General features: G+C 44.6%; 1 protein-coding gene across 1 annotated transcript in view; it reads right to left on the bottom strand.

Moving 5' to 3' along the window:
* SYT16 (synaptotagmin 16) overlaps window positions 1-23,931 on the bottom strand; it is a 103,608-nt gene that overhangs the window by 69,251 nt on the left and 10,426 nt on the right. The window lies entirely within an intron of this gene.

A 23,931-nucleotide genomic window follows, 5' to 3' on the forward strand; every position in this document is an offset into this window, starting at 1 on the left:
ACATGTGCCTTCCAGCAGGGCTGTTCCCAGACTCACAGCCTGTCCCCTGTCCCCGTGGTGCCCACATCAGGCATGGCTGAGTGGCCGTGCTGATGAGCTGGGCGAGGTCCCAGAGCAGGAGGTGGTGGCCATGGAGTTGTGGATAAAATACACAGGAGCGCAGCAGAGATATAACCAGACATAACCAGACTTTGGTTATGTCAGACTCACCACTGGAGCCAACTGAGTGAGCAACTTCCATCCATCCATCACTCAGGAGACTTGCCTCATCTGCTAAGCCAGGGGGAAATTTCCCTGCTAATTTAGAAGGAAGATTTGCAGAGCCAGGCTGCCAGGAAGGGACCTGGGCTGTCAGGCACACGGGTCTGTGGGTGCCCCATTCTCTGTACGTGCACTTAGTTCCAATGCTGCATGATTGAAAATAAATGTCCAAGCAGCAGCTCCAAAAGGGAGGCTGTGAAATGAGTTGCCAAAGAGAAAATAAAGTCTCAGGTTCAATAAGGTTTGCCCAGGTTTACTGCACCAGAGAAGTTGCTTACTCCAAACTTCTTTCGAATAATCGTTCTGTCATTCCCTTACATTTGAACTCTTCCCTTTGCAACTTTCTCTGTAGCCCCTAACATGTTTACTGTGGAAGTAGAATGCTTATCCACTTTCATTCAAATTTCTCCAGAATTCATCAGGACTGTCACATTTATGGAGGGAAATGGGAGACCATGCAAGTCTCCCACTCTAATTCCCATGCACTCAGCTGCCTTCCCTCATCTCCCACATTAAGTACTCTTACTTTACTCTTGAAACCTTCATTTACAAAGTTGCAATGGGAAAAAAAGTAATCCAGGAATAATAGCACAGAGAATAAACTCTCATCCTTATCAACTCAACACTGCCCTTTCTATCGTTGTTTTTTCCAGAACTGTTGTGCTAAAAGCTAGAGCACAATTGGCAGGAATTCAAATACATTTTCAGATGTGGTCAGTTTTTTATTATTATTTGTCAACCACCAGATTAAACTGTAGATATATTCCCTTTATGTCCCATTAAATGTCAGGCTGGTATTTTTAAAACCCAGACAATGTATTTCACATAAACCTTTACACCATTATTCTAAAGATCAAGCATCCTTTCACCTGGGAGCCACAGCACAGCTGTTCCCCCAGCAACAGGACGTGCTTCCAGCTTGGCCAAGCAGTGAGATCCCTTTCAGGCATCTCCTGCCCTGGGCCTGGATGAAAGATTGACCCTGACACATCCCAGTTATACCAAAAAAAAGAGGCTTTATGCTGGTGTGGCTGATTTAATTCCCTCACAGAGCAGCAGCCATGGGACACCTGCCACCTCCCTGATATTTAGCAGGCACCACTCTCACTGTAGTTTTTTACAAAGCAATTATTGCTGCAGTATTTGCTGGAGGTAAACTTGGCTGAACAAAGCATGTGCAGGGAGATCAGGATGGCAATAAAACTGCACACAAGCAGCAACAACTCACACTTTCACTTTGTTCAGTACATTAAGCCTTCCTCAACATTCTCTAGACTTGCAAAAAACAAACATATCTCCCAATGCTTGAACTTAAAGTCCAATTATTCTCCTTCCTGAGCTCCAAGTCTTATTCAATAGAAATATAAGACTAAAGAGCAAAGTGTATGCAACAGAGTCAGGTCTCTGAGTCAAGAGCCCCAAAACCAGAAAAGCTTACACAACAGAGCTCAGGGCAGTGCACTCCTCTTGACAAGGTGAAAATATCTGAGTGAAACATCTGAGGTCAGCCAGTGTCTCCCAGTACTCCACTCCTCTGGGCTAACTGGAAGGAATGTGCCTGTGCTAGATAGGCGTGAAGACAGAAATATTTGCACAACACATTTCTGCCCAAGTCATGTTCACTTGCTGTCTGCTGACAGGTACAGATGGGAAGGTCCCGAACTCCAGAGGAGGAGAAAACTGTCTTAGCAGAATCAGTGATTCAATTAAACACGTGTCTGGACACCACAGCATTTCCTCATTAAAATTTCTATGAAGCAGCACAGATCGAGTGCCTGCAACCACACTTGAAAACCAACTGAAATGAGGCTGTGAGCCATTAGCCACAATCAAAAGGGTAAGCTTCACCTCGAGCCCAAAATATCAACAAAATCCACATGGCCACTAAGCCTGTAGTGGAGAAATCTGACCTGGCTCACTGAAGTATACAAATAGAGAAGTTGTAGGTTATAAAGCAGTAATTTGATCAAACAATTTCCCTGTGGCTGTTCCAATATGTGCTGCTTGATGGCCAGGCTCGCTACAGTCCTGTGCTCCTGCGCACCTCACAAATGGGTTTTTGGATCCAATTCTGACTTTCACCCCAAGTTTGGATCCCGGAGCTCACTTATTCTGCTCGAATAGTTTCCCACTAATTTAACAACCTCTGAAGTGGATCTGAGAGGTCCAGTTCACAGGAATTTGCAGAAGTTTCAGGGGAATCCCAGGGTCTCTGTTGCAACCTACATTTATTCTGCTGGTGGGAAGAAGTAAAGCCTGGAAGAGCACTCAGTTTAGTGGGATGCCCAGGAATTACAAATGAGCAGACAAATCAATCTGTAAAGACAAAGCAAGCAGACAAGCGAACTCAAAATGAGGGGGATTTCCTAAGAAAAAATCTATGTACACAAGAAGGATGGTTGAAGTCTACTTATAGACCTGAAAATCAGTGGCAAGGATTTTGACTTTCTAATTAAAGCTGGGTGGTTTTTTCTAATATATAAAAGAAAAATCCAGCATAGAAAGAGATTGTTGACAGAAATGCAACCAAAACCATCACACTTGCAAAGGAGATGAAGGAAGGTTGTAATTCCACAGAAAAATGGCAGGTTTTGATCAGAAGTCAAGAAAGAAATGATAAGTGTTCTTCACCTTGCAACCTGAGTCCACAAACTGCTTTGTCAACATCAAACTACACAGAGACATTGTGGGCTACACGAGACCAGCTTGCAAGCAAGGGTATGGACAAGAGCAGATCTAAATCTCCAAAAATGCAAGCAGAGTCACAGGCAATGGCTCTATCCAGAGAAGGAACCCAAATACAAACACAAATACTGAGTCAGCACAGGGGCTGAGGCGAGGTAGCTGGACAGATGTGATAAACAGACCTGGAACACAGGCAAAAGCTACCACTCCACCATGGAAAGTGATACGAGAGGCAGAGAGGGAAATACCCACCTAACAGCTGCTTGACAGAGACGAGGGAGCCATCTGTCAAATATCCCAGGAAGAAAAAAAAAAAAACCAGGAACCAGCAAACAGCAACATGTGCACCGATTGGGAACACTACCAAATAAGAGGAAAATGCCTCCAGAGCAACTTCAGCTAATTAGAACACTTGCCATGTGCAAACACTACAGCCTAATCCCAGCCACACTGATAAGCAGCAGTATCAGGCTGGAGGAAAAGGACCAGCTGCTCACCATACACAGTGAAACCATTTGGAGATGCATGAGAAAGCACAGGCAGCCAAGAAGGAGCTCAAAGTACCAGGAATGTTATTGTAAAGCCTTGACATGGCACAAGCACTGTCATCTGTCCATGCTCAGCACTCGTGAATGGCAGCCTGGAGCTGCCTGGAGCACACCCTGGAGTGCTGGGGAAAGGAGGATGGCAACCCAGCCCAACTCCAGCCTGCTCTGAAACAAGACAGGAAAGGGGGAGGGAAATGAATACCTTAACAATGGATTTTGGAAGAATGATCCTCAAAAACTTTCAGAAACTCTGAAGGGAAACTCAGATGCATTGGGGAATGCTCACGCCCCAGAAAATGCAGTAAAGTGAGGAGTCCTCACTTTAAAGAGATCAACTGTGCTTGAGCGCTGGTGCAACTCCACTTACATTGAGCTGCTGCAATATAATTATCCAACGGCATTGAAAAGAAAATAAAACAGTGGAAAGATAGCCACAAGACTAACAGTGCAGAAAAATGTACAGGGTGGATTCACCACCAGCTGCACAGGTAGTTCAGTTCAGGATTTGACTGGAGGGCAAAAAAAGGTTGTGCTTTCAGTGTTAGCAACATGCTTTAGGTCATTGAAGTGACAAAAACGCAAAAGTCTTTTACAGAAAGCCAAGCAAAGCAGGTAGCTTCAACAATACAGGCACCAAGGATCATAAACAACAAACACAGAAGAGGTGAGTATATTTGGGCTCCACATATCAACCATCTGTGGGAAGCAATGCAAAAAATGAGCAGAGGATCTCCAGGGTGGTGAGAAAAGAAACTAAAAGAAAGTTTGGGTACATTAAGAGACAGCCTACATAATTGCCCACAGCAATTTAGTTTATTTAATTAAGTGTATTAACATTGGTAAGTAAGAGATTTGAACATTTGTTACAAGAAAGGGAACAGATGTGATTTTCTGGAGCATCAGAAAAACTCAGCATCAACCAAACAAGAAAAGTAGTTTGCTTACCCCCTTCCTGCAGAAAAATGAAGTCAGAATGGGGATCAGAGGACCAGCAGGGAGCTCATAAATAGGCCTGGCTGGAGAAAAAGAAAAAAAAAATCACCCCTCATCATTCTTGACCAGGATGTCAGCAGTGGCTTTGCTGCCCTTGGGACGGTGGCACAATCTCCAACTGCATCCCTGCACTGCCCTTTGCTTCAAAACAAAAACACACTAACTTAAATGAGTTTGGCTATGCAGCATGAGAAAGTGTTTGCAGATGTTTATTCTGCTTTAATTTTATCTTATTTCACAATGCATCTTCAATTTAAAGCTCTTAATAGATGGCAGTCAAGATCACTGAATGGCTATTAACTACTGCAGCTTGGCAAATGAGAACCTCAACTTGAAAGTCAGGTTCTGCATTTCAGCAGTGTCAAACTTCAGAAGTTATCTAGATCAAAATTAAGAGCTTTGAAAAGAAAATACTTTTAGACGCTAAAAAATAAGTCTAAACTCTATTGCTTAGCCAATCAGCTTTCAAAGTATCTAAATCCAAGGAAAGATGACAGATTTGAGTTAAATTTTAATAGTATTATCAAAGTACTGAGTGTAATTAGTTAAAGCAGCTACAGAACTTAGTTTTTAAATTACCACTTAAGGTAGCTAAGTAAAGGAATTTTTATTATGTTTCAGAGCTTATAATAATCAAAGTTTACAGTAAATCCACAGAGTTCAATAGAATTAACTGGCTGTAAATCTCAGAGCATAAAACTGGTTTGCAGAGTAGCATGTAAGCGATTCCCAGACTCTCTGCAAGGTGCCAGCCATGGAGAGAGCTGATTAGTCAGCCTTTGATTAATTGCCTGTTATATTAGAGCCAGGGTCAATCTACTCAATTAGGTGAAGGTCTGGTGGAGATCAGAGATGTAAATCAAAACCTGCAGCAAAGGCACAAGAGGAGAAGGTTCCAGCAGCTTTTCTTCCCTGCAAGGACCTGTGTGCCCCAGGCAGGTGGCTCTCCAACCACAGCTGTGGATCACGGAAGCCCAGACTGGTTTGGGTTTGAAGGGATCATCCCATTCCAACCCCTTCCATGGGCAGGGACACCTTCCACTAGACCAGGTTGATCAAAGGTCCGTCCAGCCTTGAACACTTCCAGGGATGGGGCAGCCTCAGCTTCTCTGGGCAACCTGTGCCAGGGCCTCACCACCCACACAGGGAAGAATTTCTGCCTAACATCTGATCTAAACCTGCCTTCTCTCTCTTTGAAGCCATTCCTCCCTTGTCCTGTCACTACATCCAAGGCTGCACCCACCGTGGTGCCACCTCCAAACACACAAGGCTGAAGCTGCTGTGGGATAGGAGGGACTCACATAAGGGGGACACAGCAAGAAGAGGCTCAGTGGAAGACAAACCCCAGTGGGAAGCTGTAAATCCCTGAATATGAGAAGCAGGAGAACGTCTGGGGAAATGGTGCAATGTATTAAAAAGGCACAGATTCAGATTAGTTTAAAACCTACCAGATTGTGACACTGTCCACAGGGTGACTGGGTGTGGAGACAGAAATAAGGAATGATTTGAAACTACAGTTATACCACAGAGACTGGGGAACTGTCTTGACAGGGTGCTGAAAACATTGTATTTTTAAACATTATCAATAACTAGTAAAAACCTGTAATAGAAGACCAGCTTGTCCCCAGAGACACATGAAAATGGCCATTCTTCAACACCCTATGGAAGAAAAAAGAAGCCCATGGAAATCTAAGTAATAAACCTGGATTTAAAAAAGGAGAATTATATAAAAATCAGTGTAGCGCTACAAAGAAACAGCTGGAAAGGCAGAAACACTTCAGAGACCATGTACAGGTACTATAGGAAAGCATAAGGATACTTATTAATTCAAAATATTTTAAAAGGACAAAAAAAATCAATTTGTTGATTGGGATTGAATGGTAACTTAAGGCAGTTACTGGTAATAAAGCCAAAAAAGGGGAAAAAACTATCCCTCAGAATGTGAACATCACATTCAGAGGAGGAAAAGAAAAACAGATTGTGAACTTCTGTCAAGCTCAATGTGGAATCATAGCAGGGCAGACCAAAAAACAACTGTGGTCAGCAACTTTCTAATGGCATAAAAATTTATTTACAACTCCTTTTCAAGTGTTGCAGAAATAGGATGCCTTTCTGAGAGCTGGTGGGGTTACTGATGATGAAAGTATACAAGGAGCACACATGATGATAAGCCTAGAGCATGAAAGTCAGATTTTGCACTAGTGTTACCTGCAGAGAAGCTGAAGGACATAATTCAGAACTATTTTCGCCCAGAAAAAGGAACCCAGTGACCACCCAAATAGTTCCTTGAAAATAGTTCAGTGCTCAGGAACAAGGCAAATGAAGAAATGTTATGAAAACTAGTAAGACCACAAAAAGTATTGCCAGTACAAATCCATTCTGCTCCCATTTCTTCACTACAGTGTAGAAGTCTTAAAAGACTTCTTAAAAAACTTAAAAGACTTAATAGCACCACCACATAATAGCACCGTGCTGATACAGACAACCTGGGTAATGAGGGGTCTGCAAGAGCTTCTGCTCAAGGAAAAAACTTAATTTTGTCAAATAAAGAGGTAATTATGGGATCAGAGCAGATGGAGGGGTAATAAAATGGGGGTAATTAGCGGCCAATAAGGAATGAATTGTAACTACACCTTTCTAGAAAACAACTAGAGGGCACACAACAAAATGAGCAGGTATTAGGTACAAATCACAGTGCACAGAAATAATGTTTCATGCAACACAAGACTGTGGAACCCACTGCTGCAGGTGTTGCAGGGCCTGGAAGCATAAGTGTTTCAAAAACCAAAGGGATAAATGGGTTCATCACAGGCCATCAAACATAACCTCTGGGTTAGGAAGTTCCCGTGCTGCTGATTGTCAGAAACTCTGCTCTTAAATATTCCCCCCAGGTACTTGCTACCAGCCAGCATCAGGGACCTTTGCTTTGACACAGCACAACCACTCTTCTGGCACTACACCACAGATTTCTTTCTTGTTTAACTTTTTAAATTATTTTTAAATTTAAAAACAATCTGAACCCATAAGATTGCAAGCTGTTAACAAACTATGAAAAATGAGCTGCTTGGTTTGCAGCTTTCACTCAGTAAATCAAAGAAAAAATAACCTTCTCCAGTAGCATTACCCATCAAATAAACCTTTCTGATCATTTGCTTTAGGCTCAAGGGCAGCAGTCCCAGCAGGAATGGTATCTGAAAGCTAATTCCCACTGCTAATCACCCAGCAACTAACAGACTACCACAGGTGTGCTGTGTACACATCAGTCAGTACCAGTCCCTGGTCCTGCATCTCAGTTATCACAGATATTGCATAATCCAGATCACTCCTAAACTAGGGTGAGGCATTAATCTGGAACATTATCTTCATTCATGCTGGTTTTCCTGAAGTGCTCTCAGTTTATTCTAAGCAGCACAGGGACAGGTCACCTCTCTGGTAATGGATGCTCTGCCAGGAGGGTAGAGCCAGTTCTGGGCTCCTCAGTACAGGAGAGACAAGGAGCTCCTGGGGTGGTTCAAGCAGAGGCTGTGAGGATGATTAAGGGTCTGGAGCTTCTCTCTTATGAGGAAAGGCTGAGGGAGCTGGGCCTGTTCAGCCTCAAGAAGAGACAACTGACAGAGGACTGTATTCAAATATCTTTAGGGTGGATGTCAAGGGTATGGGTCAGGCTCTTCTCAGTGCTGAGCAACAGGACAGAGGCAGTGGGCAGAAACTGATGCACTGAAGTTCCACCCGAACATGAGGAAGAACTTCCCTACTGTGCAGTGACTGAGTGCCAGAACAGGTTGCCCAGAGAATGTGTGGAGGATCCCTCACTGCAGATATTCCAGAACCATCTGGATACAATCCCATGCCGTGTGCTCTGGGATGATGCTTGAACAGGAAGGTGAGACCAGAGGACCCACTGAAGTCCCTTCCAACATGACCCATTCTGTGCTTCCATCTCCCAAGACAGCAGAATCCTCTCCTCCAGCCTGGAGTCTCCTCCATCCCGAGGAGAAACTCTCACAAGTGGTTGTTCTCTTGGCCAGCTAACATCGCTGCAGCACTGGCAAAACAACATCCTTCTTTCAGCCCCTCCCATGTGCATGTAAGCAGTGGGACACTCAGGAGACACAGAGAGTTTCATGGATGGGCTTTGCTGCCTGATGGAGAGGTCTGGGAACCAGCGCACAGAGCACCAGCCCAGCCCTGCCCCACTGATGGGCATGGAAACCACAGAAGCCTGAGTCCATCTTTGATGATCCTTGTGGGTCTCTTCCAACTCTTGTTACTCTGTGATTCTATCTGAGGCAGAAACCAGCCCAAGAATAACCATTACATTTTGGAGGAAGGGAGGTTGAAAAACATCTGATTACTTTTTGAATTAAAAACACTCGACTTGGAGAGAAAGTCTTCATGTCAGCCTAGATTCCCTTGACCTTTCTGGCACAAGTAGGGAAACATAGCCAAGTAGGGAAAAAAGAGATGGGGAGGGGAATGGGGAGGGAAGGAAAAGGGGTGAGAAGGTAAACTAGAAAAGGAAAAAGCAATTGGCAACGTATTCCCCCTCAACTGGGTGATAACAGTTCAGCTTCCAACTTTTAAATGAGAATTTCTCCCAGAAAAATGACAATATCTTTTTATTTATCTTTTTCTTTGATGCTGCCAAGCTTGGCTGCCAACAAAATAAGTTTTGAATAAAAATGTTTTGACCAGCTTTCCCTGAAGCACTCAATTAGTGGTGAAGGGCAGAGCAGGAAATGGAGGGGGTAAAGAAAAGAGGCCAGCAGCTGGGCTGCAAACAAAGCCAGGCTGACAGAGAAGCTGGCAGCACTCTGGCCACCAGGCACCTGACAAATCTGTGTTCAGGATAAAAAATCCAGCCCTTTATCTCAAGCAAGGCTTATCTTTTGAAGGATGTCCTGTACCATCTTCTCCATAGGACTCCTCCCAGGCTGCTGAGATCCCTCAGACTCCGCTGAGGGCCTGGATTTAGCAACAGGGATGGGCAGCGCTGAAAATAAATCAGGAGGCTCCTTAGGAACCAGTCATCACAATGACAGTCACCAGGCTGGCTTAATATGACTCCAACCACGCTTCTTGCACTCGAGTAACAGCTCAGATACAGCAGTAGGTCAGTCTCCTTTCAGTCCTCAGATTCACCTCTTCCTTTTTCTAATTCTTTTATTATACAGTAGTACATCTCTCAGGCATCTCAAACTCAATGCTCCGTTTGTTGGCTGCCTGACAGGTCTCAAAAAAGCACATCTTTCCACTTCCAGAGCAATTCTGTTTAATCTTGTATGAAGAAGGTGTGTTGCTTAAGTAACTTTTTCCACCCCTCCTTCTCTACAGGAAAAAGGGAAGAAGTTGGAAAGAAGAATGACAGAAATGTTTCAACCTAAATGGGAGCAATTTGCATGCAAATCAGGTTTTTCAGGTGCCACAAAAGATGTGGGTGCCCTGACAATCTGAAGGGAAGGAATAAAAGGAAGGGTGAATTTGACACAAACACTGTCAAGTGATGAACCCGAAACTTTTAGCTTCCTCACTGGGGCAAAGTGTCCCGGAGAGAGTTTCTTCCATACTACCTACGTATTTATTTTCATTCTCATTGGCACTATCATTGTAAGAAGAAAAACCTATTTCTCCTCGTATTTATACACTTTCTCAAAGCTCCTTGCATGCAAGAGCTACAATCGTAGTCAACACGAGAGTAGGTGCAACCGGAGGTAAACCCAAGTGGGAAGTGGTTTCATTGCAGACCTTGATGAGAAAATGAGTTATACAATCAATAAAGTAGCACCAGACTGCAGAGGAAGAGAGAATCATATGATGTACTAAACAGCACCCAGGCATTTTCACCAGTAAATCACAAAACTGCGGGGGTTAGCAGGGGCACAACAGGGGTGCTGAAGCTGCTGAACACACAGGAGCTGCAGGAAAGACAGCCACCAGCACTTCAGCTCAACCAGCTCCTCCCAGGGGTGTTTGTCCCAGCAGGTAGCATTTGTTATCCATATGGAAAAATCTTTACGCTCCAGAGCTGGCACTCCTTGCTCTAAGTAGGGGGGTTTGTGCCTCTCAAAGAGACGCCTTTCAGAGACTGATTCCCATAGACATTTATATTTTTCTGGCAGCACTGAAGTAATCTTTTGGGGAACCTGAAGGCACCAAGCCCTGTAGCAAGGGATGCCACAGCACTGCACATTTGGGACCACTGCACCACACCACAAAGCAGCAATGTAGTCATACAATCATGGATTGGGTTAAGTTGGAAGGGAACTTACAGATCATCTTGTTCAAATCCCCCTGCCATGGGCAAGGAATCTTTCACTAGACCAGGTTACTCAGAGCCCCACCCAGCCTGGTCTTGAGCACTTCCAGGGATGGGGAGTCCACCACCGCTCTGGGAAACCTGGGTCAGTGCCTCAGCACACACAGAGTAAAAATTTCCTAATTACATCTATTCTAAACCTGCCCTCCTTCTCTTAAAATCCATTCCCCCTTGTCCTGCCACCCATGCCCTTGTGAAAATTCCCTCTCCAGCTCTCTTGGAGCCCCTTTAGGTACTGGAAGGGCTTCAAAGGTCTCCCTGGAGCCTTCTCTGCTCCAACTTGAACAGCCCCAACCATCTCAGCCTGTCTTCACAGGAGAGGTGATCAACTTTGTGGCTTCCTCTGGGCTTCTTCCAACAGGTCAACACCTTTCTTGTGTTGATTCAAACCAGATCTGCAGCACTGCCAGACACAGGCAGACAAGATTTTCACTAAAGCCTTGACATCAAATTGAACAGATTTTATACCTGAAAACACAGAGAGAGCAACAAAAGAAAACTCCCTGGCTTTGCCTTCCCATGGATTCTGCTCAAGAGACTCGTCATACCAGGAGACCAGCAATCAGATTAGGAAACATGCCACAGCTGCCCATTCCTAACACAGACACACACCTGGTCTTGGAAAACTTTTACTGAGCACGTGTTTTGCAAGCATTCATTTTTCCAGGCTCTACTTCCATGTTCCCGGTACTGTAATGCAATTTACCATCACTGCCCTTACAAAAGAATTACACCCTTTCTAAAATAAACCGGGGCTACATGACAGATCTAAACCAGCAAAATGCATCAGAGCAATTAGTGGTTCTGCTGCCTTTATGGCTCTGATTGGAATTCTGATCTCCAGTGAGAAAATACAGTGGCTCTGCATACGGGCTCCATCTGCCGGCACGCCGCTCTCCTGGCTCTGCTCAGAACATAGTAAACTGAAACAAAACCTACACAGCCATCAATTACATTTTCTTCCCTCAGCCTATGAATTTCAATAAATACACCATCTGTTCATCTTCTGTGTGGGAGTTCAGTCATCTTCTTGGCAGCAATATTATTCTAGAGCAATTACCTGTGTCTTTATCACCTATCATTGTGCTTCATCATCTTTTCATCATGTGTAAAAACCAACCACTTTATTACTACAATTTCTGTAGGCAGCCGGGTCCTGTTAGTTACCATGGAGATGATCTGTCAAAAGAAGTCTACATTTAAAGAAGTAAAATCTGTGAAAAGGAGGAGGAGAGAAACACAAAGAGCCTGAAATGAACTTGTTTCTCTAAGTCAGAGTTTAAACACAAAAGGCACATCTCAGGCAGCAACGCTGAGATGCCACTAACAACCTAGTTAGGAATCCATCAACCTGCCAATAAAGAGGATGAGTCAATGGCTCACAAGCATTACAATATGCGCAGAGGTCGGAGATTTGGCTTTAATCCCTCAGCCCAGTCCCACGACCCGCTCTAAGGAAGGCTGATTTCTTATTACAATAAATCAAAAGATAAAGCCGGGAGAGGGAGGACAAGCTGGGACGACAGGCAGGCGGCAGTGGCAATTTCCCCCCCTGACAGTCACAGGCATGACAGTGACTCTTCCATCAGCTGCACTACAGTTTGTACCCGTTGCTGAACATCTCTTGGAATTAATCTCTTTCTTCCCCAACTTCACTCTGGTTTTGCCCCACTTTCTCTCACGCCTTCCATGGATTCCTGCTTAGCTCTGCTGTTTTGCTGCTTCCCTCACAAGCTGCACGTTGCTCTCCTCTTTCCATAAACCATACACACGCTTGCAGCTGTTCCACCTCTCTCTTTCCAGATTCCCATATATTTTAAAGGCAGCTGTCAGTGCCAACTATTTACAGATGCTTGCTCCCTCGCCCACCCACATACACTCCCTGCCTTCACTTCATGAAATCCTGTTTTTCCCTTTGAATTTTTTCATCTTCTCTGGGCTCCAACTCCCATCCCTCCAAGCTGTAATTGCTCTCATGTTACTGCAGGAAAAATATTAGCGAAGTACAAAGGACTTGCTGATGCTCTGTGTTTCTAGGATGCATCATTAGCAGCCTTGAGCTGAGACATGCCGGGCTGCAAACTGCTTTGGCTCACTTCACCCTTGTATCCCTGGAAGAAATAAGCAACCTCAGAGCTATCCAATTTGTTTAATATCAAGTCCACATGCACTGAGTTTTAATGATGTGGATTGTCATTCTGAATTGCAAGGGAACAAAAAGTGACCACCTACATTCGCTGTGTTCACAGCTACCTTCCGTAATTGAATTTCCACAATCTTGCAAATCGCAGAAAGACAGGTAGGGAGGGAGAAAACATTTTCCAGAAGTTCTCCACACTTAAAAGCACTTTAATTTCTGTCCGTCCACCTCGAGACTCAACTTTCCTAAGTTCTAAGTGCCTATACTTCCCATGGATTTCTGCCTGCAGAAAACTTTCTACGTTAGATAGCTGAGTCTAAAGAGCCTCAAATTAAGGTACTGCAAGATAGGAGGGGGGATTACAATAAACCATTAAGCAGGAAAGGAGAGAGAGTGATGAAAATGTTTTTTTTAAAAAAATTTAAAACCAAGGATATATCAGGAATACAATGTCATAGTTTAAAATGGACAAAACCAAGAATACCAAATCTGAAAAAAATCAGCATGTGACAAAATATGAACTAAACAAGAAAAAAACACATTTTGATCTCATATTTGATCTCCCCGGAAAATTTATAGTGGAGCAAAAGTTCTTCCCAACTGCCCCCTTAGCAGAAATGCTGTTGAAGCAAGACTGAAACTACAGACAGATCAGACACTGCAACAGCTTCAGTTGCTGAGGAAATGGCACCCACACACTCCTCTTTATCTTTAAAGATGTGGGCCTTGTGTTTCCTCTCTCTCTTCAGATACCTTTTGCAGGCAGGTTGAGCCATCAGCTTCCATATGGTGCTTTACCTTCTACAAGACAGGTCCAGGGAAAGTCACATTCCTGCTCTTTAGCGCAGAGGGTTGCTGCACAGATTGCATGGAGATGGAGAAGTGCCCAGGCTAAAAAGTGGTTTCCAGCATCCTGGGCCAACTTGGGCCGTCACTTGGTAGGCAAGCTGCAGAAACTTCTGCTTCTGCTAACCTCATTTCCCCCAGCCAAGCCTTCCAGACAGGCTCAGAGGATGCTGACTCCATGCACAGGATCTCTGTGCCATTCCAAGGCAGATGCCCTCAGCCAGCAGCATCTGTGCTGCCTCTGCCCTTGGCAGGTGCTGGCAGGAAACCGGGACAGACGCCGGTTCCGCTTTTCTCCTCCGCTTTCCCGACAGGTCTGCAGAGACAGCCGGGAGGGCTGTGCCCACAGGGAGTGCTGCCTGTCCTGCCTGCTGCTGCTGGGGCTGCTCTGCCTGGGGCAGGAACACCACAGAGCACCACACACGGCCACCAGTGGGACACAGAGGGCAAGGTCCTCATCTGCCACTCTCATTCTCCCAAATCCTCAGCAACTTCGCAAAAATTACTACTTCTGCTTATTCTTCTGCTTGAGCAGACGTCTCCAGTCAGTGCTGTGTGCCTGCACAGTGATTCTCCCTCTCTAGGGCTCTTACAAGGGCATGCAGGAGAGGGAGAAGGGAAAGCACTATGGGGCTTGTGGCCTGTCCCAGTCTGGCCACCCATGGCTTGTGAAAGACATGAGGAGTGAGCAGCAGATGATGACAGGCAGGAATAAAAGTGGAGTATCAGATAAAGAAGAATTTCTTCCAGTCTTTCCATTAAATTGAATACACATAAGCCAACGGAATGCACACACCGCTCCATTTAATGGCCAAAGCATTCACCAGGAATGGGCCTTGCAGCTCCCTTGACAGGGTAGAAAAGGAGGAACCAGTAGTACCTGGTCCTAACTCCCCTCCAGAGAGCCAAAAGCATATTTCCCCAGTGACACCCAGGGGCTGCTGCAGCAGTGACAGGCCAGATCATTGGTCGGATCAGGCAGGAATTGCTCTGCAGGCCAGAGTGGCACAACTCAGGGGGGTTGCCAAGGGGAAGCCGTGGCACATACAGCAACCCCAATAACATCAGCAGGCCCTGCACCTTCCCAGAGCAGCCTGCTAAAACCTGCAGCCTGCTAAAACCTGGAGCCTGCAGAGCCCAAACCACTGCTCCTGACAAGGGTCCGTACCAGGACAGTGGGCAAAAGGAATCTATTCATCCCTCAGGAGCACCACACATCTACAACCCCTCTAACACCCAGTATGACCCTCCAGCTACATGCACAGCTATCACCTTTCCAGACTGGGATGGGAGTAGACAGAACATGGGGCTTGGCTGCCTTCAGATGATATCTACAGCCCACCACTGCTGTGGTCCTGTACGATCATCCCTTGACATGATAATTAACATGTGGACTCAGCAGATATTCATGATCTGGGCTGGTGTTTGGCAATCCAAGTGTAAAACAAGCAGTGGCTGGACAGAGCAGGCTGGGAAAACACGTGGCATGCCAGATGCTCATCAGCACAAGGTCACTATTGCCTGACTTTTCTTCACCAGTGGCAACCACATGGTTGGACCACCTAAACTTGCTTTGAACTGTCATAAATGTATTCCACCCAGTGATCCAGCATCACTCTTTACCAAACCACAAGGTAGGAAGAACAGTGGGAAAGGCACAGGAAGAAGCTGCACACCGATACTGGTGGCATGGACAGAAATCAGGACCTAATTTGCCTGTTTGATTAGGTTAATGAAGAGGTATCATTAACACCTTTCACTTTTTCCTGTAACTCTGTATAAAGCCATAGACAAAGCAATCCCTACTTCTTTGATCAAAGCAGTGTTAATTATTTCAGTTCACAGCATGTTTCTACCCTCAGTTCAGCAACAGCCTTGACTTGTTCCTTAAAAATTTAACAATAATAGTATTCCTGGCCTCACCCTAGGGCAGCAATTTCCTGGCAGTGCTGGATAGAGTGTACAGTCAGCACTACCCACAGCAGCCTGCCTGGCAGAGGAGCAGAGCTGGGCTGGACTGGATTCAAAGGCAGTGCTCGGCTGAGGAGATGGTGAGACAGAAATCATCAATTCTGACAACAGCCAGGTGGAAAAACAGGAGTTCCCACAGAGCTTTGGGGGTACAAAGGTCAGAAGATCTCAGGTTATCACATCCCCTGTTGTTCTCATGTCACTTTGGGAACGCACCCGCTTTTTCAATTTTCCATATACATTGCTGATTTATTGGCTCTTCCACGGGGTTTTACAGCTTTTTCATTAAACACCAGTTAAAGTAGGCAGCCAAAGTCAAGCCAGAGCTGTGCACTGAAGACACAAAAAGTCCTGAGCAAACAGTTTTTCCTTCCTCATTTTAGGTTTGAGGAAGAAAGTGACACTGGATCTAGCTGATGCTTTACCTTGTGTCTGCAGGCAGCTGCACGCAATCTTGGTGAAAATTCTTGAAAATATCATTGACAATTCCCTTCGTGTGGCTTCCTGCCCTTTTTACATACAGATATTTCAAGAACAGAGTAAAGCCTTATGCTGTCTTTTGCTAATATTCATGCATGGTGCCAGCAGAGCACCTCAGGGACACCCTGCTTTGTACCCCTCACAAAAATGCAAGCACACAACGTCTGACTGCCAGCTGAACACACCAGCAATCCATTTGCATACTTCATCACATGGCCTCCCACACCAGGCAGATCTGGAATCCTTCAGCCTTAATTTGTCATTATTTTCCTACAACTTTAAAGCCCAAACTCAAGTTGAGATTCTCAGACAAGGGGCTGCAAGTCCTTAGGAAGCTCAGAGCATTTATCCTCTCCAGGGAACAGCTCATCACACGAGTTGCTGCCAGCAATGAAAGACAGTTAGGATTCTCCTGATTAATACAAAAGTAGCATATAAATACTTCCATCAAAAACCACTGTGTCTTATTTTCTAGACCAGGAGGAATCACATTACTGTGACTGCATCTCATGTCTGGTAGCTTACTGGGGGTAAAAAAAAGGGACAATTTAAATGCTCAGTAAAAAATACTAAAAAAAAAAAAGTCTGTAGAAAACATGAGACACAAGAAGATACAAAGAAAGGAGAAATAAAAAATCACTATGGATAGAAGGGAGATTATCTGATCTCTCTATCTACCAGACACAGTGCTTAAATTGCAGCAAGAAAACCTGTCAGGAGTGAGTTAGATACGATTCATCTGGATGTGGGTCAAAGGGATGGATCTGTGGTCCTGTCCAGCTTTATTTTCTGTGATTATCTGTGCTCCTCAGCACTCATAATTCAAGACACCCTCCTGGTGCTTAGTGTGCAAAGCCAGCCAAAACAGGAATTGTTTCCCATTTTGCTCAAGCTACGGAGTTTCCTCATGAAAATAATAATGCCTCCGTTTAGCCTGGGGTCCTAAACATCCAAACAAATAAGAGTAAAAAATAACCACGACTAAACAACAAAAAATAGAGTAATTCTGCAAAAAGAAAGTCAGTATTAAAATCCATTAGGCAGAGAAACACAGCATCTATCAAATTTATTGCTTGGTTTCAGGACTTGGGAAGAGTCTCTTCATTTCCTGTACCTCTTGAGTATTTACTATGTCCCCTATAAGCTAAGTCTCCTAGAGTCATTTTAATGTCATGTTCTAAGCACTTCAGTGTTGTAAATCATTGATTTTTATCTTCTTCTCCCAATCAATGCAAAGATATTTATGCTGAACACATAAAAGCACTTGACACTATAGAGAAACCAATTACACCCTGCGAGACGTTTGCTTTTGGTCATTGACATCATGGAATTATCCATTACACTTTGCACATGCCTGCCATTTACAGGAAAGCAGTGTGACCTTGCCTGCCTGAAGTTTGCATCCCTGCATCCTGGTGGAACAGGGTGGCAGGAGCTCGAAGCAGAGATGCCCATCCCTGGCTGGGGAGTGCCTGAGCTGCAGGCTGTGAAAGCTGGGTGAAATTATGAAAGGAGAAGCAGCTCTCATGTCAGCCCCACTCCTGTGCTCCTACCAGGCACTGCTTGCTCTCAGAGATGAGGTGCTGACCAGACAGATCTACTTCTGACTGCAGTCACCCTTCCCTCCACAGCCCCAGGGACAGACTGGAAATCTTCATTATTGCTCTGTGTTTGCCAGTGCTTCAAGGATGGCTCCTACATCCACCTTCTGCCAGTGTGCCAGGCAGGTCCTTCTGTCTCTTCCCACTCTCACACACCGGGCTAACAATGACTGCATTAAACTCCAGGGCAGGCACATGCTAAAGCACTTGCAAATTGCCTAGACCACCCCACCATCCCTTGTGGCTCCCGTACTCCATGGCCCTGGCAGACAGGTTCAGGGGATGAGCCAGGAACCAGCCCTTTTTTCTTGGCAAAACTGCAGCAGCCTTGTCAAGTCTCGGAGCGATTTGCGTTCGTGACGCCCACCAGTCCCTGTCTTGCACTTTCTACTTGTAGCAGCAGCAATTCACACCATCCTAGCAGAGCACTGACGAGTCTGTGCTCCCTGGGAAAGGACCCAGCACCAAAGGGCCTCCCAGGAGGTGCTGTCTTCCCAGCCTCACAGTACTTTCTCTCCCATGTCACCTGCTCAGCAATGGAAAGGAGCTCTCCTGCCACACTGTGACTGACACTTGGATGTGCCCTGCTGCCACACGACTTGGTGCTTTCTTTCTCACAAGTTAGACAGGAAAGTGTTTGTCTCAGCACTAAAACAGCCAGCATTATTTGAGGAATAAGTGTGTTGAACAAGACCATGCAGGAGAGTGCTGTACCTTCCCTAGCACTGCTGCCGACTTTGCCTTTCCATTTCAGGTGCTCAGATTTTCTCTGAAGTTGGCGCACACCTGTAGCTCCAGCAGGTGAGGAACAGCCCTCACAATTTGCTCAAGTGAACTGCACTTCATTTTAAAACCTTGGTAAGATCTTCCAGCGTAGAAAGTAACGCCAGTGAAGTTGGGGAGCTGTGATGGTTACGTCTGACCCAGCCTGTAAGCCATGAGCACAATTTTAATGAGAGTATATAAATATATAGAGAGGGAATATTACCCTCCAAATCCTTCTCCCTTCTTGCAAGAGCAAGAATTACAAAAGCAGTGACACCAGGAGAAGCCTTAGGGCCTAGAGTCATCATGTTTGATTCCCTGAGTTCCCAACTGACCCAGCTGAGTGAGGCAGAACTATCTCTCATTAGTAGAACAATTAACTTTCTGTGTGCCCAGGCACTGCTTATACTGAATCTATCTCAAGTTTCTGGACTTTTCCTTAGAGAGTGTTGGGGTTTTTATCTCTTGCTGTTAAAACAGGCAGAATTCAGCCAAGTTCACTGCAGATCACTCCCATTAACAGGAGGCCAAATTGCTCAGGGGAAAAAGGGCAATAAAAACCACCACTGCGTTTAAAGGCTGACAACCATATTGTGACCCTCAAATTTTAAGAAAAATAAAATCCCTCCTCCCTGTTATTCACCCAGTTCTGAACACCTGGAGCATCAGGCAGTCACAGGAATGGTGTGAGGACACGAAGCAGAAAAGATGGCCCTTATCTTAAAGAAATACAGAAGAGCACAAAAGAAATGCTAATGACAAGAACTTGCAGCATATCAATTCAATGGCATTAAGCCCGTTGGCTATCTCTCTTCTCCAAAAATCAAAGCAGTCTTAAATAATAACTGTATGAAATTAAGCTGATTTCATACTCTTTAATCTAAATGAAGACAGCACACATGGCTCAGTTTTAAACCATAGAGGAAATAACAAGCTTCATTCAGAAGGAGAGTGTGTAGACAGAAATTTGGCATCATTCTGTTAATCTGCTTTACAGTCATACCTAATTAGGAAACACATAGGGAAATTAATTGGTACAAACATAAACTAGCAGTAATCTCTACTACAATAACACCTATGCAGCATTCATCAGGCAGCAGCCAATCTGGTTCAAAAAATCTGTTACCAACAGGTCTCCTACTTGACAATGCTACATTTTGGTGTCTGAAAACCAGGGTGGTCTGACAGGCAGCTTGTTCAATTCACCTGGACAAACACCACCAGCAGCAGCTCTTCCAAAAGCTGGAAAGAATCTGGATAGGTACTGCTGCAAAAAGAGAAAAAGTTATGGTAGAACTGTGGCATTTGTAGGTCTCATGTACCTTCTCTTTAAAGGCAGAACTGAAGAAAATAAAGCAGATAAAAGGGAGAGAGGAAACACTGTGTATTTTTTTTTTTAATGTATTATTCTGGAAGTATGTATAAGCAATTTTCCTTGCCTCAGATTGAAATGAGAGCATTTGATTTTTCACCTCAGTTATGTAAAGTCCCCTCTCTGTTATCCACAGCCCTTCCTTTCCTCTCATCGTCTCTAATTTTCACAGGTGAACAAGATGTACTCTATTTAGGAAACAAACAAATATGTATTTCAAAAGCATCAGTTATCTAATGCTGAGCCCACATACAGATCTTTTTCATTCAGCCAGAGCAACTGCTTGGGATCATCTCCCCTCTCCTGCTGTGAAAGGCAGTCAATTTTAATTTGGAAGAAGTATTGCTACCATGAAAGCGAATAGAAATCCATCATGTGCTGCCTTACAGAGGGGTCAGAGCACAGTCCTGGCTCCAGCACTTCTCTGCTGGATTTCAGCACTGGTTCCTCCATGTCCAGCACTGAACAACCCCCTGTCCACATGAGCAGCACAGTCCACACAGACTGGAGACCTGAACTCCCACACGGAGCAAAAATCCACGCCAAATGCTCACTAAATAATCAGCCAGCCATACATAAGCTGTTTATGGGGTAGCAAGGAGCTACCGACCCCTTCTGACAGCAGGAGCAGCCTCCAGGTTGTGGCTCGACATCCTGAAGAGCAGGTTGACACCCTGAATCACCACCCTGCCACTCTGGATGCAGCCTTGGAACATTATCAGTAGGCAGGTGTGTGTGGCACATCTGAGCTCCCACCTGAAGTTAATTCGAAACCTCCCAGCACAGGGAAATTTTGCTTCAAGCTGTGCTCTGCTGCTCTGCTGACACAATGATTTATTGATTTACCTCTGTGCAAGGAAAACAGGAGCACCTCCAGTCAAAGGATGTGTTGCATTATAAGGTTGTGCTGGAGAAGGGGAAAAACAGTGTAAAAACAAACAGTTCTTTTGTGGACTCTGCTAGAAGCACAGGAGGGATGAGCTTTGGTTTGTTTGTTTCCTTAAATCGTACACAAATATTGTACTTTCTTTTTTTTCAAGACATTAAAAGCTTTTCAGAATTAGTACAGCCACTCTAATGTTCAAAGCTCCTCTAAAAAGAGGGCCAAGCCTTCTTGGTACAAAAAGTTTTCATCTATCAAAATTTTCTGTGAAATAACAAAAACTTCTGCTTAATTCGGTTTTATTTTTATCTATTTTAAGCAATCATCCTGCAGAGTAAGATTCCTATGAGCAAATTCTGGAGGCACTCCCATCACAGGGATGCTGCACTGCCCTCTAGAGCCTCTCTCACTTTCTCATTCCAGCATCTAGGCAAAAATTCTTACAGAATTGGCTCTAAAGACACCACAGAGGGGAGTGCTGTCTACCAGATATGCGGCACAGCCAGTAATTAAGACAAGAATTCAGACTCAAACTCTTCAGGTGGTTGTCAGTGTATTTTGGACAATATTTCACCTGTCCCTGCCTCTATTTAGGAAGGCACTTCTGTGAAATACAGTATTGCATTTTAGGAAGGACTTTCGATATCAGCATCTCTATCTCCTATAGAAATAAATATGCTAACAAAGAGAAAAATAAATATTGTATTTTTAATGACTTGCTCCTTTCCCCAAAGCCACAACTATTCCTGCAACTCGGATCCCAGAACGAAGAATCTACCTGACCCTGTCAAGATGGAAAATTGCTGCACTCAGACCTGCTGCATCCAAACTCTGTGCAGTGCTAGAGAATGATGGATATTGCTCCTGTGAGTGTTTTGCTTTGATTTTAAATTAGTTTTAGTGCCTTTCTCTCAGATTCATAATGAAAGATCCTCCAACACAGCTCACTAGCATACCTACATACCCACCTTCAAGCAGCTGACTGTAATAATGTTTTCCATTCATAATCCAGCAAGGAGAGGATAAAACATACCTTAACCCTAACACATCAAACTACAGCAAATACCTCTGTCAATATCACATCCTAACAGCCACACAGACACATTTGCATCGCCCTTGTAGCAGGAGGTGGACTGGTACACCTCATCCTTCTCCTCTGGGATTGGCAGAGCATCTTCCACACATCATTCCAGACCTCCTGCTTCAACCCACATACTGCCCCAACAGGTGATATCTGCCTTGCTGTCCTGAAAGACACAATTTTGCCCACAAAAAGGGGATGAAATGAGGACAGGACCTGTTTGGTTTGGTTTGTCACTGCCCACATCAAACTACACAAATGGCTGTGGGAGATGATTCATTCCAAGTGCGTAACAGGACACATGCCTGAAGGGACACAGACACACAAAATACCCTTCAAAGAGCACAGAGACGTGGCTGAGCCACCCTCCTGCTGTCGATTAGCAGCTGCCTGCTGACCTTTGCAGCACCACAGCAGCAACACTGAGATCAGCAACACTGAGGAGAAGGTCTCTGCTTCATGAGCCACAGGGAAAAGGGAGCAGCAATAAGGAGCACGGAAAAAGAAAATAAGAATAAGGAGCAGGAAAAAGAAAAAAAAATGAAAAGAATGGTTGCCCAGTTGCTAAGAGATGTTGGGAGTTACAAAACCAGGACTGTTGGGACCCTCTCAAAGTAGTTTGAGTTTATATTCAGACTTACAGAGCCACAGGAAATGAAGCATCTCTAGAAGATGGTCCTGTACACTGCCCAGACAAACTGCTGGGTGACAGTGGGAACATCAAGGACTGCATTTTGTGCATGCCATTTCAAATCACAGAGGAAAGGGGCACAGGACATGGCTCTTAAATGTTTTTCTGGCTACATGCCAGCATCTGGAAGAGGACTGAGGTCTCAGAGAGGTATCACGATCTCTTAGTCTCCAGCAAACCTCACAAAAGAGTCAAGAATTTGGGGAGTTTGTGTTATTCTCTGAAGTTTACCTGTTTTTCCGAACACCACATCATCTCTGCTGTACCCTGTCCTACCAAGCTTGAGCTTGCATGGAAATTACAGCACATTAAACTCACTCCATGGCCTAACTAAAGCACCTTGAGTGACACTGAGCCTGCTCAGGAGATCTTCTATCTCCTTTTCTATTAAAGTCAGAAAAGATTACCCGTCAGCTAAAAGACACACTCTGCTGGGTGTCACAAACACAGCTCTGAAGTCTTCAGCTTAGCAAGGCCCAGTGTAACCAAATCCCTGCTCCCTCTCATGATACATGACAAACTTACTCTACAGCTTACTCTCTCTGCCTCTCTCCTCCAGACTGGATCCCCAGGACTGCCCTTAGCTATCTCCTAGTTTGGGTCCAAGCTTGGCTCGTTCTGAGGCCTCTCAGGTGGAAGGAGTTTGCTCTTGACAAAGACCTCACTGTCAGGAACAAGATGTGAATGGACAAATGTGTCCTCATGTTTTAAATGCTTCCCAGTCCTCCTGAAAGTGTTACATTCCTTTGGCTTATCCATCTTCACCTGCACTCCCTTACCTTCTTCTCTGTCCTCAGAGATGTACTACAACCTCTATCCAAGACAAAGTTGGAAAGCTTTTAAGTTGGCCAAATGTACATCACACTGAGTCACACTCAATTAACCTAATCAAGTATTTCTCTTATCAAAACATACGTTTCTGGGCTGGCAGTTTCTGACTCAACCACAACTCATTCAATCTTAAGGAAAAATCATTAGAAAAACCATCTGTTCTCTTTAAATAGAGAAGCTATTTTTGCATTCACAATGAGCCCAAGTAATTATAAAACAAGTGGAGTGGGTTTCAAAAAGAAAAATAAAAAGGGAGGGTAGGACAGCTGTTACCTTGTGATTATCATGGTACTAACGCATTTCTAGCCATGTGAAGTTCAGGCCTTACTCTCCTCACCCTGTTATGCAACATGTAACCTATTATCATCCCACTAGCACAGTAAATGCTATAGGGAGGCACTGGGGGCAGAGTGCAGAAGAGTGAGATTTGGTGAATGAATATTTACATACTAGAACTGAACACCAGC

Source organism: Corvus kubaryi, unplaced genomic scaffold (assembly GCF_017639235.1).
Source record: "Corvus kubaryi isolate FWS band 111438036 unplaced genomic scaffold, C.kubaryi_AGA036_p1.0 66, whole genome shotgun sequence".
NCBI classification, from domain to species: domain Eukaryota; kingdom Metazoa; phylum Chordata; class Aves; order Passeriformes; family Corvidae; genus Corvus; species Corvus kubaryi.